The sequence below is a fragment of the Panthera onca genome, chromosome D4 (assembly GCF_046562875.1).
Source record: "Panthera onca isolate mPanOnc1 chromosome D4, mPanOnc1 haplotype 2, whole genome shotgun sequence".
In the NCBI taxonomy this organism is placed as follows: Eukaryota; Metazoa; Chordata; class Mammalia; order Carnivora; family Felidae; genus Panthera; species Panthera onca.
Genome location: NC_138351.1, coordinates 70909248 through 70927239, shown reverse-complemented (window position 1 = coordinate 70927239; position 17992 = coordinate 70909248). Strand labels below are relative to the sequence as shown.

General features: G+C 45.8%; 1 protein-coding gene and 1 long non-coding RNA gene across 3 annotated transcripts in view; one reads left to right on the top strand and one right to left on the bottom strand.

The window, feature by feature from the left end:
• Positions 1–676: 676 nt before the first annotated feature.
• Positions 677–17747, bottom strand: LOC132663093 (uncharacterized). Of its 2 annotated transcripts, XR_013551701.2 has the most exons (5): positions 16998–17747; positions 16338–16438; positions 15486–15563; positions 10025–10108; positions 677–1604 (listed from the first exon to the last, which is right to left on the bottom strand). It is a non-coding gene; the product is annotated as an uncharacterized LOC132663093 (long non-coding RNA). The 2 variants fall into 2 exon arrangements; XR_009602893.3 differs by lacking the exon at positions 16998–17747 and having other exon boundaries at positions 16338–16646.
• The window catches only part of PTPN3 (protein tyrosine phosphatase non-receptor type 3), a 112754-nt gene continuing 111421 nt past the window's right edge, over positions 16660–17992 (top strand). The window contains exon 1 of the mRNA XM_060609068.3: positions 16660–16804. The gene's annotated coding sequence lies outside the window, so the exon portion shown is untranslated. The remainder of the gene's footprint in view (positions 16805–17992) is intronic.

Below are 17992 nucleotides of genomic sequence, written 5' to 3'. Positions count from 1 at the left end.
TCTGAACATTTCACTCCCCTGCTTAAAATCTTCAGTGCTTCCTGGTGTCCTCAGGACCTAGTCCAGACTCCTCACTGTAGCACACAATCCTCTTCACACCTGGCCAAGCTTGAGTTTCTACCTCATTTCACACCACTTCTCTTGCCCTCTTCACCCCACACACCCTTACACACTCATCATAGATTTTAAGTTCATGCACTTGTTCACCTTCTTCCCAGAACATTCTCCCCCTTTTCTATCTAGCCAATTCCTCCTTGCCAATCAAAACTCAAGTATCATCTTATCCTTGAAGTCTTCTCTGAGCCGCCAAGCTGGATTAGTCTCCACTCCGTCAGTATCTTGTCCTCATTTCCCAGATAGATTTTACCTCGCCAACTTGGAACAGCCTATCTCTTCTATTAATCTGTGATCTCTACAAACATAAGATCAGCCATGCCTAATTTGCCTGTATATCTCAGTGCCTGACAGAGTATCTTCCTTTCACCAATAGTGGGAGGGAGGGGGCAGATGGAAGGTGTGGGGGTAGATAAAGTGAATTAACAATAGTCTCTTGCATAGAAAAAGATCTTCCAAGAGAGGATCTAGGGAAGACTGCTTCATCAAATTCACTAATTTTGGCCAGAGTCTCATCTGGTTCCACAAGTAGTGGAGGACCCATGCAGTCAGTACACCAGGTTCTGTGCCAGTTTCGCAAACAAGAGTAATCTCTTCCCTCTAGGACCTGTGATAGGAGGGGAGATCGTGTCTTAGGCTCATTCACGTTGCAAGGAAAAGACATACTCGGGTTTCTTAGGTGCTGATGTAAATGACTAGGTTAAAATATTTCTTACATGGAAAGGTTTCTTGTACAGAATTAAGGAAGTATGAGGGCCTCTATAGTAGCAGCCAGTTCCTCGGGAATAGCACTTCCAAAGCAGGGGTTTCAAGAAGATCTCATGGAGGATAGAATCAATGAGCTGTTGCTCCAATACTGCTATATAACAAACTACCTCTAACACCCAGCATCTTAAGACAACAACCTTTCCTTCAGTTTGGTTCTACTTCCCATTTTGCTCATTCTTCTGGGACCAGCAGTCTACCCGAGGCAGCCTTTTTATGGCAGAAGCAGAAGTACAAGAAGGACAAGCTTAACCACGCAAACATATTTCAAGCCTCTAATTGCATAACATCTGCTAACATCCCATTGGCTAAAGCAAGTCACATGGCCAAGCCCAAAGTCCAGCAGGGAGAAGTCCATCTACTTCTAATGTAAGGAACTTCAAGGTTACATGGCAAAGAGCATGGATGCAGAGAGGAGGGAAGAATTGAAGCCAATGCAATCTACACAATCTACCACAGTCCTTGTTTTTCAGATCAGAGGTCATCTTAAAGTGACCCCATTTTTTTGTCTCTTCACGTATAAGCTCCATAAAATCAAAAGACTTCACTCTATCCCCAGAACCTAGAACAGAGCAGGGCATTTAGCTGGTGTTATTCAATATTTGGTGAACGAATGAATGCCTCTTGGTGCCTCCTTCTTATGTTCTCACTTCCCAGGAGATGCCGTCCAATCAGATAGATTTGTTACCATCAAATACCATGCAGACTTTTTCAGTAGGTAGGCCCTGGAGAAACATTCAAGCAGAGGAAGAATTTGTTCAAATCTACACTTTATTGGGTCACCTGGGTGGCTCAGTCGGTTAAGCATCCAACTTCAGCTTAGGTCATGATCTCATGGTCGAGAGTTCAAATCCTGCATTGGGCTCTGTGCTGACAGCTCAGAGCCTGGGGCCTGCTTTGGATTCTGTGTCTCCCTTTCTCTCTGCCCCTTCCCTGCTCACACTCTGTATCTCTCTCTCATTCTCTCTCTCTAAAAAATAAATAGAGAATTTTTTTAATTAAAAAAAAAACAAATCTATATTTAGCAAGGTCAACTTGTTATCCATATTCCAACAAAAAAGTGAGAGGAAGCTGGGAGACCAATTGGGAGCTTATTTGCAAGAGCACTGGTGACAGATAAGGAGGTCCTAAAGCAGAAAACAGAGCTTGGGAAGGATGTGAGAAATACTGTGGGGCTGGAACAGAGAGAACAGGTCATTCTCTTAGATGGCAAGAGAGATGGGGGGCTTGGAGCTTGGCACCCAGGCAACTGGGCAGACAGTCAATGGACAAGGAACAGGTATGTGGGCTGCAGCTGATTCATTAGTTTGGGAGTCCTTGGGTTTGGAATGCTTCTGGGACATCCAGCTGGAGGTAGCTAGTAGGCACCAACAATTCAGAACTGGCCTTCACAAGAGATTTCTCATTAATACCTTGATTTCTCATTTGTATCAAATATTACATGTAGATATAATACCCACTTGGGCGAACTCTTCTAAACCTACTGGATACCCCCACCAGCTAAAGATCAGGCAAGCAGCTTGTCGCAAGTTGTTTGGTTTTCATAAGTCTCTTCATGGAGGGAAGAGGGACAACAGCAGGAAATCAGAGTCAGAGAGAAATAAGGGGCCACTGCCAGGTGGGAGCACTTTTCTCTTTCCCTAGAAGTTAAGGCCCCACCAAAGACAGCCCCTGACTTTCATGCTATCAACAAATATTTATCAGTCTCTTCTCTGTACCAGGCACTGTGCTCAGGGCCAGAAACACAGGGACGAATAAGGAAAAGTTCCTGCCTTCAAGGTGGAGGAAGAAGGTGAAGTGTAACCAAGTGATACAGGATCTTGACAAATGTTCAGTGGGGATTTCAGATAGAAGCTGGTCAATTCTGCCTAAAGGGTGGAAGATAGTAACAGACACCAAAGGTTCAGGAAAGGTCCCGGTGGATGGGGATGGACAATAATAAAGAACATTCCAGAGACAGTGCCCAGTTGGAGCGGGGTTTGTGACAAAGGTGAGCCAGCATGCAGCATTTGGAAGGGCTGGCACGCACGGGGCAGGAGGGTGTGGAGGAGAGGGGTCAGGAGAGAACAAGGTGATGCAGGGCTCAGATTACACACAGCTTTAAACACCGTGTGAAGGAATCAGAAATGTAGCCAGGGTTTCCTGTCCCTGAAACATTTTACATCGGGATCCCGTCCTTAGAAGAGCAAGGTAACTCATAATGAATGATTGTTTGTCTAAAAACAGATAAAAATACTTTAATCCTCTGCATGACATGTTTATGATCCAAGGCTTACAAATCATGTGCGTGTGTTCAGTTTCAAAGTGCTGTCGTGCACCTTTCCTCACTGTAGTCCTCACAGCACATGAGAGGCGGGTGTTACCAAAGTCTGACTGACAGATGAGGCATTTAAACTTAGAAAGAGTTCCTAAGAAATACCTCTCACAGTAATCATGAAAACCTTTTTTTTTTTTTTTTTTTTTTTAAGCCTTAAAGATTAGTGTGAGACTGTCTAACAGAGGAGGGGTGTGTTCTCTGTTCTTGGGAATGAGAAAAGTATGTTTGATGGCCAAATGACTTTCAGAGAATTGTGTTTGCTAGGTCAGCGGTTGCAAATGCCCTTAAACTTGCAGACCAGGTGCATCAGATTCTCCCAGGAGTTTCTTGATAATATACATTATAAGTTTCCACTTTCAGTGATTTTCAGATTTGGTAGGTCAGGAGGGAGGGCTAGGAGCTAACATGATGAATAAGCAACCCAGGTGATTCTGACGCAGAGACAGTTGGAAAATTGATAAATTGGCTTCTTTCAGTTGCAAGAATAACTTGAGGCCCGAAAGGTGAAAATGTGTCCATAGGCCGCCTGCCTTGGCTTCACTCACATGGCTTAATAACAATGTAGTTTCCTGGACCCAACCCAGACACACCAAATCAGAGTCTCCAGAGGTGGGGGGGGCCCCTAGAATCTACATTTAAAATTTTTTTTTAACGTTTATTTATTTTTGAGACAGAGAGAGACAGAGCATGAACAGGGAGGGTCAGAGAGAGAGGGAGACACAGAATCTGAAACAGGCTCCAGGCTCTGAGCGCTCAGCACAGAGCCCGACGCGGGGTTCGAACTCACGGACCGTGAGATCGTGACCTGAGCCGAAGTCGGATGCTTAACCGACTGAGCCACCCAGGCGCCCCTAGAATCTACATTTTAAACAAGCCCTCAAGATCTGCTTGTTCATTTACTTACAAATATCTTTTAAGGTCTTGCTATGTGACAGACACCGTTCTATGGGGGGGGGGGGGGCGGGTAATGGTAAACAAGACCCACAGTATCCCTCTTCTTAAAGATACTCACATTTTGGCTCAGCTCATTGAATGCTGGGGTTTGACAATAACGCCTGCCTTAAAATAACACAGGCTTGCTGAAAGACTATAAAGATAAATATAGAAGATGGTAATCTCAAAGAACCCCAGAACAGACACTCCACTGGATCCAGGCAAGCCAGGAAAAAAAGGAGCTTGGAATGGAAAGATGCAAGGTGGAGGCCTCAGTAACAGGACTCCCTGCTGTGGCTGTCCCAGTTACCCCTTGCTGGTCACAAACCACTTGCAAGGCAGTGGCTGAAAATGGCAATTTTTTTAAATGTTTTATTTATTTTTGAGAGAGAGAGAGAGAGACAGAGTATGAGTGGGAGAGGGAAACACAGAATCTAAAGCAGGCTCTGAGCTGTCAGCACAGAGCCCCACGTGGGGCTCTAACTCACGAACTGCGAGATCATGACCTGAGCCGAAGTCAGACGCTTAACCGACTGAGCCACCCAGGTGCCCTGACAATTTTTTTTTTTTTTTTAATATCATGATTCAGTGTGTTGGCTGAGTAGTTCTTTTACTGGTCTTCTCTGGGTTCAGCTGAGAAAAACCTGGCATGGCTATGCCTCTCTCCATGGAGTCCTTCATTGCGGGCTTCTTGACAGCATGGCAGTCTCAGGGTTCCAAGAGGGCCAGTCCTCATGTGCGAGTGCCTGTTAAATATCCATTGTGTCATGTCCACTGATGTCCTGTTGGCCAAATTAAGTCACTTTGGCTGAGCCTCAGTGTGGGAGGGGACTACACAGGGGTGTGGACCCCAGGAAGTCACATCATTAGTGTAACATTCAACCACAGTTACTCTGACTGTCCCTTGATCTTGGGCTCTCTGTGTGTGTTTTCACACTTTTTCCACTGTGTTCTCCAGTTTAAATTCCTACATGAGGAAATCCAATTGATCTTGCTAAACACTTCCATGGCTCATGGGCTTCCCAACTAATGGGGATTCTAGGACTCAGAAGGACTGCCAGCAGGGCTGGTGTAAAGGAGATGAGGAGACCATGGGTATCGTAGTTACCATAGTTAAACCTCCCACAGAAGAGTCATGAGATTCCTGTGGTCAGTGCTACAGTCACTCTGATATAAAAATATCCTCCCATACAATTCTCCGGGAGCAAAAGTTTTGTGTTTGTTATTGGTTACACAGGTTTTTAAAAATATTTCCTTCTTATTTTTGAAGTGCTATACGTATGTTGTAGAGTATTAAAAAAATATGAAATCACCAGTTGCCATTAACTGGATGTGTCCCCCCAAAATGTATATGTTGAAACCTAATCCCCAATGGGATGGTATTTGGAGGTGGGGCCTTTGGGACGTGATTAGCTTATGAGTGTGGAGCCCTCATGAATGGGATCAGTGCCCTTATAAAAGAGACCCCAGAGAGTTCCCTCACCCCATTCCATGTGAGAACACAGTGAGAAGAGAGCTGTCTATAAACCTTGGAAGCACATCCTCACCTGACATTCAACCTACCAACGCCTTGATCTTGGAATTCCCAGCCTCCAGAACAGTAAGAAATAAATGTTTGTTGTTTATAGGCCACCCAGTCTATGGTATTTTGTTATAGCAGCCTGAATAAACTAAGACACCAATCATATCATTATCTAGAAATACTCTTCACATCCTACTGTACTTTCAGGATTTTTTATGTTCATAAATGTGTTTTTCTAATTTTTTAATGTTTTATTTATTTTTGAGAGAGAGAGAGAGAGAGACAGAGCATGAGTGGGGGAGGGGCAGAGAGAGAGGGAGTCCAGAATCCAAAGCAGGCTCCAGGCTCTAAGCTGTCACCACAGAGCCCGAAACAGGGCTCAAACTCACGAACTGTGAGATCATGACCTGAGCCAAAGTTGGATACTCAACTAACCAAGCCACCTAGGCACCCCATAAATGTGTTTTTCTTTACAAAGTGATGCTATGAATATAGTTTTTGTCCTTATCTAAACTATACCACTAGCATTTGCCCAGGTCATTACAAACTCTTTGTAAAATAATTTTAAGATTTATATGATAATCAGTGGGACATATGGTTATATATTCATTCCCTCTTTTCATATTTTCAGCAATTATCAACAGTGCTAAAATAATCCATTTCTGCTCATAAGTCTTTATCTGCATTTGGATTTTTCCTTTGAATCTATTGGGTCCATATTTTTTCCTTATACAGCACAGTTGTCAAGATTACTTCGGTGTTTCTTTTTTTAATGTTTATTTATTTTTGAGAGAGAGAGAGGGCCGAAAGTGCAGGGAGGGGCAGAGAGAAAGGGAGACAGGATCTGAGGAGAGCTGACAGCAGAGAGCCTGACACAGGGCTGGAACCCATGAGCCACGAGATGATGACCTGAGCCAAAGTCAGACACTCAACTGACTGAACCATCCCACCCAGGCACCCCTACTTCAGTTTTTCTTAATAAACAACAAGAGAGCTCTCTTTCCTCATGAATGGGATGGATCCTTTCCTCCACTCTACATGCCAAGCCTGGCTTTGCAGAATGGGTGCGTTTCCTCTTGCTGGACCTTGTCTATCCTCATTTCCGTGCGGGTGCACAGGATAGCCAGGCTGCACTGGCTTTTGAATGATTTCACCAGAACCAGAGACAGAGCTGTACACGTTCCCACGGTCACCTCTGTATTCAAACCATGGAAAGTTGATTTTTTTTTTTTCATAACTGGCACAGGCTGTGTTTGGGTCAGGAACCCAACATTAACTACAAAGACTGACCTCAACCCAGGGAACTTGAGAAAAAACTAAATAGCACTGTTGGGAAATTGTTCTCTCATGTGAATTGGCATTTGAAATATGTATTAGTATTGTGTACATTTTTTAGGCCAATGATCCAAGTGTAATGGAAAATAATATGCTGGCCTTAGTAAGTCAAGGGACTTGGCCTGACTCAAACATATCAATAAGGCAATCTAATATCAAGTAATTTTCTCACTCATCACACTCTTATTAGGTGCCAGATTCTATCTAGGCTCCCAGCATAAAAAGAAATGATGTGAGTTCACACTTGGGGCAGCTGGCTTGCTCAATTGTATATAATGTGTTAAGCATAAATCTAGTGGAATCTAAATGCAGAAGGAGGGGCTTCTGAGTCTGCCTATGCAATCGAAGAAAGCTGGTTACTCTGATAGTATAAGATTGAGAGAGAAATGAAGACTCCCCTCAATGCATTGACCCTATAGTATACAAATAAAATATTGTCATGGGTACTGACAAAATTAGGGAAGCTTCCCATGGTTAAGACTATACACAATTCTAGACTGCAATGAAATTGAAACCACAGACACCAAGGTTTTAGCGGCCGTCTATTCCCTGGTAATTTCTGTGATGGATTTTATCCACCCTGTTGTTCCTGGTCCTACTGCCTAAAGATGAAGGTCACGGGCCCCAGAGCTGGTTTGGAATTAGCTCACTAAGCAATACAGGTAGACAACAAAGGGGTGTGTCCTAGACCTGTAGACCTTCTGCCAGCACAACGAGGTGACTCCCAGGTGTGGAGAGGCAGGGGCAATGTCCTAATTCCTTTAATTGTTTCACACAGAAATTGAAAGTACATAGTTATATCTAATCGTAGATTAATTATATCTTATTTAGGACACCAATGCTCATATTTCTCCCTTAACTTATATCCTATATCTCCTTATACTTCCTAGGTATCTGTAGCTCTTTTCTGTCTATTGGTCAATTAATTATTAAGCTTGCAAGCAGAATTCCAGAAAGAACTCAAGAAGGACTTTAGATACAACATAACTTCTTGCTAACTGCAGAAAGGTGGGCAATTTTTCACAAGAAGCTCACAGCCTCTTGCATACCCTGCTCAGAAATAATTGGGGCGCCTGGGTGGCTCAGTCGGTTAAGTGTCCGACTTCAGCTCAGGTCATGATCTTGCTATTCATGTGTTTGAGCCCCATGTCGGGCTCTGTGCTGACAGCTCAGAGCCTGGAGCCTGCTTTGGATTCTGTGTCTCTCTCTTTCTCTGCCCATCCCTGGCTTGAGCTCTCTCTTTCCCTCAAAAACCCCACTTGGGATTTTTCAAGAGCCTTCCAAAAGGGGCATGTACATTAACAACTGAATGGGAGTCAGCATGAGATGAGAAGCATAAAAAACAGACCAAATACCCAGGGGTACAGGGATCAGACTGCTCATAACCAGTTGGGGTAATCTAGGAAGACACAGCTTATGAGATGGACCTTAAAGGATGGGGAGGATCTGAGTAGTCAGCAATGGTCAAATGATTTGTTTTAGGAGGTTGACATGGGTCGCCTTCATTCCTCAAGGGGAAGCAAGAAAGAGATTGGTGCTGGTGGTTAGGTTGGGGTGACCGAGACTGGGCAAGGTGGTGGCATCCAAGACCAAAATGAAAGAAGCCCAAGAAGACAAAGAAATGGACAGAGGGTAATGTTTTCTGATAGGATAGCTTGAGAACTTCACACTGGAACAGGGGGTTTGGGATGAAGGAGAGCAGTATCTGGGGAGAGGCCTCGGTGGCTACCGCGTGAAGTCAGGCATCTTGGCAGAAAATCATACGACTCTCATCTACCTGTACCCTGTATGTGAAGAGGGCATGCCGTAGGAACTCTGATGTCCCTGGCCAAACAGGGATTCCTTAAACTTCACATGTGACTCATGTTTATAGAGGCGTCACTGGATAGTCTGTTTGGACTTCAACGCAGTGACTGTGTGTACCGTGGAAAAAATGAGAGCAACATCCTAGCAGGACGCCAGGGCGCAGTTGAGGAAATCCTGTGGTATGTCATCCATGCAATACTAGAAGGTCACCAGAGCACTGGGCAGGCTGAACAGTGCCCCCTGTTCTTGAAATGTCACCAGGGATTGGAGGCACAGTTTTCTTTTGGGCCCAGATCAGGTTTCCAGCGTCTTGGGATAGGATGGTCAGCCAAGCTAGAACAGATTTCAGACGATCATCTTTTCATAGTTGCGACTTCCAGTCAAGGCCTGGGTAGCTGAACTTTTCCATCTGACTTCCCCAGCCATTTTCTGACCAGCTATGTCAGGAAAGCATCATTCTTGACCTCGAGATCACTGAAGTGATTTTTCTTACTCCTTTATCCTCATCCAAAGCTCTTTTTCTATTTAATTCCTTAGCCACAGGCATTTCCAGCAGGAGTAACAACCCTTGACCTATGGCTTTTTCCTTCAATCAAGCTATACTGTGTTGTGCCCTGGTCATAGTTACGGCCTCGACTTGTCAAGTAACCTGGGCTTTGTACTTGGTTAGTAAAATTTAGGGGGAGCCAAAATGTAAAACAAAATAATTTTTTTAAATATTATGCATACGTCATTATTTTTTTTTCCAGAGGAAAAAATTGGATTTTAAATAGGTTATATCCATCACCTGGTACATAATTCAGAAGGTACAAAAGGGTTTATGGCAAAAGGTAAGCACGCATACCTCCCCTGCCCCCACTTGTCCAATTCCTCTTCAGGAGGTAATGACTTTCTCAGTTTCAGTTTTGTGTGTACTCTACATGCTCCAATGTGTTTATTTTAACGTCTACCCCTCTTGACAAACATCACCACCACTGTGACTACCACCACTAACACCTCCTCTCCAGTCACACTGTTAGCTTCCTCCTGGCCTCAGGAGAGCACAGTCAGGTGGATGGAGTCTGAGATCCAAGGTCAAGAGCAGAAAGTAGAAAGCCTGATAGCTCTCTACTAGGGGGTCCCCATTTGCCTACAGGGGATGCCCTGTCCCCTCCTCTTCTACCCCTTTAAATGTTTAAGAAGCTGACGCTCTGGTCCTTTGTCCTATCCATCCAAGCATCCACGATACTTACAAGGCCATGATTATCTCTTGGTAAAATTTTCCATCCTCTTAGTTTATCACTCACACGGGGTTCTTAGTGTACGTACTTCGGAGGCTGCAGGACAGAAGTTATAAAACTTCAGTGTACAGAAGATTCTTATAGTTAATTATAAAATGCAGGTTCTTGGGGGTCCACAAGCAGAATCAGAAGGTCTGAGCAGAGACCCGAAGTCTGCTTTTACATGAAGACTCCTTTTCTCAAGATGATCTTGATATATGGTTCCTGAATCAAAATTTTTTAAGTGCTGCTTTCAGTATTTTCCCTGACTCTTCTCTCTAGAATCTTCTCTTAGGGTAATCCTTGAGTGTTTCTGTTATCATTGCTGATTTTTCAAAGCCATGACCTCTGTATGACTAGTCTACACGGCCTGGGTATTTTTCTCTGTCTCCTATTGTTGTTGGACACATGAACCTTGAAGGTGTGGCTGAGAGACTTGACAAAACCCATTCTCCCTGGTTTGTAAGAAGACACTGCCCATTGCTTAAGTACCAGCAGCGACAGTTCAGGATACCAACTTTCATTGCCTGCATTTCTCATCATTTCTCCTTGTTTCTGAAGCCACCTCCTTCTGCTGAGTTTCCAGAGCAGGATCTCAAAGTCCCTAGACTTACTTTTCCATTTCTTGTGTAGCAGCAAATCCATGTGGTGGTCTGTGGGCCTATTATAGTCCTTCTGGTCCTCTGGCATATCTACGGTGTTTTCTAATTCAGGTCTGTGTATTCCTAAGGGTTCACTCAAGTGTTCTTGAAAGTCTGAGAACCATCTGAATAATTGTTTATGTTATCTTCGCACTTATGTGATAATATTAAAAATATATGCATACTCTGGATCATACGGCTGACTCCCTTACAACAGAGGCCTGCTACGTGATTTCAGTTCCCTTATTCAAATCTATGTTTACCATCATCTAGTAACCATCCACAGGGACAGCATTCAACATCTGATTGTGTTGAGAAGCACATTTGGCAACCATGACATTGGCTTGGCTTCTGTCTAGCTCACACAGAGAGGCTGAGTTCTTCCTGCAGCTCACAGGGGAGGGCCCTCAAGTTCTTGTCCCTGGTAACTCTTTGGCATCAGACCTGCAGCTTTGGCCCTTTCCTCACCAGCCTTCTGATTCTGGATATGCTTCCTTAAGGGCCTTTGTACTGGCTGTTCCCTCTACCCAGATTCTTCGCCCAGATATCTACATGAGTCACTCCCTCATCTTCTTCAGAGACTAAATTGCTTAAGTGTCTAAATTTCTCAATCCTATTTAAAATTGCAACTCCCCACCTCCCTCTCTAGCACCCTCCCTATCAGCCTTACCCCTGGTCTCTTAACATACAATATAATTCACTTGTTTATCATGCTTGCTGCTCATTGTCTGGCTTGCCCTGGTAGAAGGCATGCCCAGGAGAGCAGAGATTATTGTTTCTTTTGTTCATTTATGTCTCCCCAGCACTTAGAGCAGTGCCTGGCATACAGAACGTGCTTAATAAATATGTGATGAATGAATGAACGAATCCACAGTACTGCTCTTGTACCCATGCTAAGTTTGTTCATCCGTTTAACAGACAAAGCTTCTTTGGCAGTGGTAATTTGCAAGGAAAAGGCATTTTTCAATGGATAAAACTTTAGGCTAACAATTTGTGTTTCTCAAAGTGAGATCTGTGAAGTCCAGAAGTCCCAAGAACACAGGCTGAGGGGATGAGCTGGGTCCCAAGTCAGACTACCACATCTCTAAGGCTCCTAACTTGACCACTGATCACTTCTTCCTCTCCCTCCCTCTTGGGCCAGGAACAGACATTCTGTCATCATCTGCCACTGCTGGAGAGGGCAGGGTGGGCTTCGCCCTCTGTGAAAGAAACCTTTCACGTTTTTATTCAATTCCAGAGTAGCTGTTTCCCTCTATTTACATCATTTTGTTTGGCTTGTCAACTTTTCAAGTTTGTTTCATTTTTCCTGATAATGAAAGATAAAATAAGCTTTAGGAAACTATAAAGACATAACAAAGAAATAGATGCCCAAAGACGAGATTCTCCTAAGATACCTTCTGTATCTTGTTCCTCTGCCTGCAAAAGCAATGCTTAGACAGAGTCACCCTTCATATTTGGGTTCAGTTCTTTCTAGTTTTTTTCTGTGTGTATGTATTAAGCTGAAATACAGAAAGTTGCCAACATTCAACCATTATTGACCTATGAAATGGCAGTTTTGTATGGTTTAACTTGGTAATTCTGTGTCTCCCTCTCCACACAGTGGAAACCATACTACGCATATAATTTTACATCGTATTCTTTTCATTTGTCATTATAACAGCACCGCTTGCCCATGTATTTGCTGATGCTTAGGTCCTTCATAAGCTTGCATTAACAGCACAAATAATTGATGAGCATTAGCATCTCAGCTGGGAGTCCTGCTCTGTAAATCATTGAAACAGTCCACGCGGTGCCCAGACTTCCTGAGTCTTGAAGTGAATGACAATCCTCAGTGATTCTTCCAGGAAACTCTTCCTATAAATGCCCCCAGCCAATTGCCTATGTGCACTGTTTGGCACCAGATTTTCTGTCCAAATGGCAGCTTCTGGGAATATGCTAATAATTGTGTCCAGTTGCAAATCTCATATTCCTCTTGTACCAATCTGGTCCATTACCAGTGATACATATTGGGTTTGTGGCATACCTTCCTGTCCAAGGAAATGACCTTTTTTGGCTTCTCGTGTTTCTTGTTTAGTGACTTCTGGGCCAGGGCATTACTAAAAGATTTTTTTTTTTTTTTTTTTTTTTTTTTTTTGCTTATCAGCAGTAGGAGGTCTGCTCTTAGGGCCCTGGCCTTCGCTTGGCAAACATCATCAGCACTATCGGCTCTGTATCTTTTCATCACAGCAAAGTTCTAAGAGTCTGTGGACCATGTGGTTCCATTATGTTGTGACTCTGACTCCAAAATGATTACCCAGGAAGAATAATCTATGTGGGTCCTGTCTGGACTGGCCTTGTTGAGATTTGGGATAGCCCTACTCCCAATGAGGCCTCTATTCGCTCTTGATTTGGCTAGGTTCAACCACATAGACTAAGATGATTATGTCTCCATCCAAAAGCTTCCTTTCTATACAGTTTGGGACCTTATAAGATCAACTGTCACTGCTGATAATAACATCATGTCACTCCAGGTGCAACGGCTGAAAAGGATGGACTTTAACAATTTGATCCAACAATAAAATGGTAGGGTGCCTGAGTAGCTCAGTTAGTCAAGTGTCAGACTCTTGATTTTGGCTCAGGTCATGATCTCATAGTTCTGTGAGTTCAAGCTCTGTGTTGGGCTCTGTGGTAACAGCATGAAGCCTGCTTGGGACTCTCTATCTCCCTCTTTCTCTGCCCCTCCTCCACTCACATGTACTTGCATGGACTCTCTCTTTTTTTTTTTTTTTTAATTTTGTTCAATGTTTATTTATTTTTGAGAGAGAGACAGAGAGACAGAGAGACAGAGTGCAAGCGGGGGAGGGACAGAGAGAGAGGGAGACACAGAATCCAAAGCAAGCTCCAGGCTCTGTGCTGACAGCTCAGAGCCCGGCGCAGGGCTCTAACTCATGAACCGCGAGATCATGACCTGAGCCGAAGTCAGACGCTCAACCGACTGAGCCACCCAGGTGCCCCCTCTCTTTCAAAAACAAACATTTTAAAAAATAAAATAGTAACAGGAGACCCAGAACATTTAAAGGCAATCTGTAGCCTACAAACACATCAAAGGGTAGAGAAAATAAGGCAAAAAAAGGCACAAAATGAAATGATATATAGCTTCTTTTACGACCAATACATGGTAAGCTACTACACAGAGAGGCAGTATTATAAAACCTAACACCCTGGCTTTGAGGTCAGACCAACCGTGTTCAGTCCTGACCCTGTCTCTTACTAGTTGTAAATGGCTCCTAGGTTGTTTCCTCTTCTGTAAAACTGAGCTAGATACACCCATTCTGCAAAGTTACTGTAAGGATTAAAGACAGAGTATATTTAAAATATCAAGCACACTTGATAACAGTTGTTGTTATTATTATTATTAGACTTACACAAAACTTTGCGAATTTTTAATTTGGTCCTCTAATGTTTAGTATTGCAAACACAACACTGTGACAATAATAGATAAATTTACAAAGAGATACCAACCCACAACCCCCCAAATTAAACCATTGACATTTTTCCATATTTCCTTCTAGTCTGGGTGACTGTGTAGACATATTCTTTATGCAATATATTTGTGTTTTCAGCTTTTTTTCCACTTAACATTGTACTGTACTATGGTTTCCCCAGTTGCAATTTGGTCTAGCTTAATATAAACTAGTTATTATTTCAAAAAACACACCATAACCTAATTGATCATTCCACTATTTGTGGACATTCATTTCCTTCCAGTTTGGGGAATATTCTTTTGTTCCTATTTCTGTTATGGTGATTGAAAGGCATGATTTTGAAAAGATTTAGGTCTTTTTTCCTTAGGTGTATAGATGAATTTTAGCTCGAATTTAAGTACACTGTTTAAACTAGTGACCGTTGAATGTGGGGAAAGAAAAGGTAGTTTCAGCCTCGTTTCTCATAAAAGGCAAAATGAGACAACTCCAAGAATCCACATGCCCCTTAACCTCCGTTTCCTTATGTTAGCACTTGGCAAACTGGTATGCAGATGGCAGATAGCGGAGGCGGGCCCTCACGAAAGGGATCTTTAAAGTGGATTAAACGTGTTCACGTTTTTTATTTCATTCAATCCCCAAATTCTGCCCAGATCAGACTGACAGATATTTGTGTTACTGGAAGCACAGAGAGAGTAAGATTCTTGCCCCAGATCACACAGCGGAGAGGCCTGAGAACGCCTTTGGCCGATTCTAAATTCCCAGCTTTCCCTTTGAGCTTTGAAGACAAAAAAAAAAAAAAAAAAAAAAAATATATATATATATATATATATATATATATATATATATATATATATATATATGCCCCAGACCCTCAATAAAGCTTCGAGAACAAAGTAGGGCTGAGCGTCAGGCAGGGTTCCGCTGGCGCATTGCAGACCCCACCGGGAGACTCCTCTGGGGCACTGGCGCTCAGCCCAGTTCGGAGCATGCCCAGTGAGCTACCCAAGCGCCTCAGTGGGGCTGGGCTGGCGCCGCGGTTCCAGGTTTTGCTAGCGACCAAAGGGCGGGGCGGGGCGCGGGGCGGGTCCGGTTCCTGATGCTCCTTGACTCCGTCGGAATTCCCCCCGACGCGACGCTCAGGCGGCGCCCGCTGCAGTGGCGCTACCCAGGGCCATGCAACTCGGGGACAAGGACCAAAATGAGGTACCAGGCGCTGCCGGCGGCCACTGACTAGCCCTGGGCCAGCCTTAGTCTGGTCCGGACGGTTCCAGACATCAGTCCATCCCTCCATTCACATATTCATTCAACAAGTCGTTTCTGAGCACTTACCGTGAGCCACGTGCTGCTATACCGGAGCTGGGACACGGCAGAGAAGACAGGGCTATACAGCTCCAGAGCTGAAATTCCCTAGGTGAATACACAATAAGTAAGCAAATGAGAGGAAAAGTCAGTTGCGGACCTCAATTGTACTACTGTCTTCCTTGTGCTGCTCTTTAGTGTCTTTGCACTGGCTGTTCCCTCTGCGGGGCTGGCGGTCACCTTCTCAATGTCACCTCTCACGGGCTGATCAGACCACCTCATTGAAAACTGCACTCCCTATACCTTCCTTTCCTTACCCTGTTCTCGTTCCCTTATAGGACTTATAACCTTCTAATATACCACATGGCTTATTTACATGTTTATTGTCTGTTGCCTGCCTCTCTTTCCCCAAACTCCGCCAGGGGACAGGATTTTTGCCCATTTGTTCAACACCATGCATAAAGAACCTAAGTAGGTGATCAATAATTATTTGTGGAATTAATTAATGGATAGTGATAAACGTGAAAGAAATAAAATGAGGACATGGAGGGTGTCCAGGAACAAGGTGTTAATTTAGTAAGGTGATCAGGCAAAGCCTCTCAGAGAGGGAGAACATAGATACAATGAGAAGGTGCCAGCCACGTGAAAAACTGGGTAAGGAAGTCCCACGCACACAGAGGGGAGGTGGGACGGCATGTGCAAATGTCTGGAGGCTGCCCAAGTTCTGAGAGTTTGGTGGACAGAAAGGTGCTCATGAGACTGCAGGTAGGCCCGTGTCAGATAAAGTGGAAGAGGAAAGCAAGAGCACAGATTTGGGGGTGGGGCGGGATATATGGAAAGAACAATAAATTTTGGTAATAAAGTTTAAGCCGGGAAGCTTACTAGTGGAACGAGATGAACACTGGACTTGAAGTCAGCAGGACCTCAGCTGGGCAGGACTCTTCCTCATTTCAAAGATTTGTTGAACGCCGTGTTTGACATTCCTAGGCAGAAAATCACTGAGGGCTCGGCACACAGTAGGTACCCAATAAATGGTTAGGGAACGAATGCCTGCGTGCATGCGCGAGGGGGCTGAGGGCCGCCCAGAGCCCCGCAGGAGAGCCCCGGTGGCCCTGGGCGGCGCGTCCGAGCGCGCCAGCCCGGGGCGGAGCAGGGGCGCCCCGCAGGGCGGCCCGGGCGCCCGCCCCCCGCCCGGCGCGCGGGCCCGTCGCGGCCAGCCCGGCCGGCGGGAGCCGCCCGCGGGCGGCACTGGGCATGCTCAGACGGCGGCCAGGTCGCGCCGCGAGCGAGCTTCCGCGCCGCCCGCAAGCGCGACCTACCTGGGCGCCCCGCGCCCCCGGATGCTGCAGGTACGGGCGGGCACGACCCCAGCGGGCCGGGGCAGGGCGCGGGGCTCCCGGGGACCGGGGGCTGGCTCGGCGCCGCCCCGCCCCCACCCGTCCCCGAGCGCGCGGCGAGCGCGCGGGCGGGCTGGTGGACGCTGCGGCCCCGGGGTCCCCGCGCTACGTCGGGGCAGGGAGGGGGCGCCCGGGCCGCGCTCACCTGGAGGCGCCGGGGCGGGAAGGAGCGAGCGGGGCGGGGTGGGGCTCGGTCCCGGGCGGGCGGCCGGGACGCGGCGGCTGCGGCAGCGGGGCGTGGGCGTGCGCTCCGACCTGGGCAGGGGTGGACGCGGCTGGCGACCTCGGAGGGCCCAGCGCCGCGGCGACCCCAGTCCCGGCGCCCGGGGGGCGCACAGCCCGCGCGTGGGGCCAGCCAAGCGCGGCGGCCAGACCTTCTCGGCTCTCAGGGCGAATCCGCCTCTCGGCTTTCAAAATGGCATTTCCTGGGCCTGGCACGAACTCCAGCGCCAATAAATCCTCCCCGTTCGCGGGCGATATGGAATCATTTATCAGGTACCTGCGGTGAGACAGCTGCAGTGGGGGAGTGTATGTGAGAACGCCCAGCCCCCCGGAAATTCCCATTTTCAGCAACCTAAACTTATTGAGAAGTTGCGGTTGCCTTAAAAATTCATGGGAAGTTGAGACAACTTGACACCTGGGTTTTCCGAGCTGGTGGAAAGAGCTTGTGACTTGGAAACTGGAGACCTCCGTTCATATGGGGCTCACCCTGGCCAGCTGGTGACCTTGGGCAAGTTGTTTAACCTCTCTGATCCTCAATTTCCTCCCCTGCAAACAGCTGGTTGTTGGGTGGATTAAGTGGGATAAATTATGTGGAGGTGTTTGGCACCGTGCCCGGCACAAAGCAAGGGAGCAGTTGGCGTGATGTGAATTTAATTCGTTTAGAGACCCTCGTGGCTCCCATTTCACCAGGAAATTAGAATTATGAGAGCATCTTCAGGGCCTAGTGGCAGAGTGACAGACCCCTGTCTTTGTGCCCTGGAGAACTGCAGAAGTCAAGGGCTTTGGAGAAACAATTTAGCTGCATTGTAATCGGAGAGCATCGTGTTTAAAAGCAGTTTTATACATTCAGAAACTCCAGAAGTTGGCAGTTGAGCTTTACTTACAAAAGAGCTGTGTTGCAAGATGGGTCTTCAAATG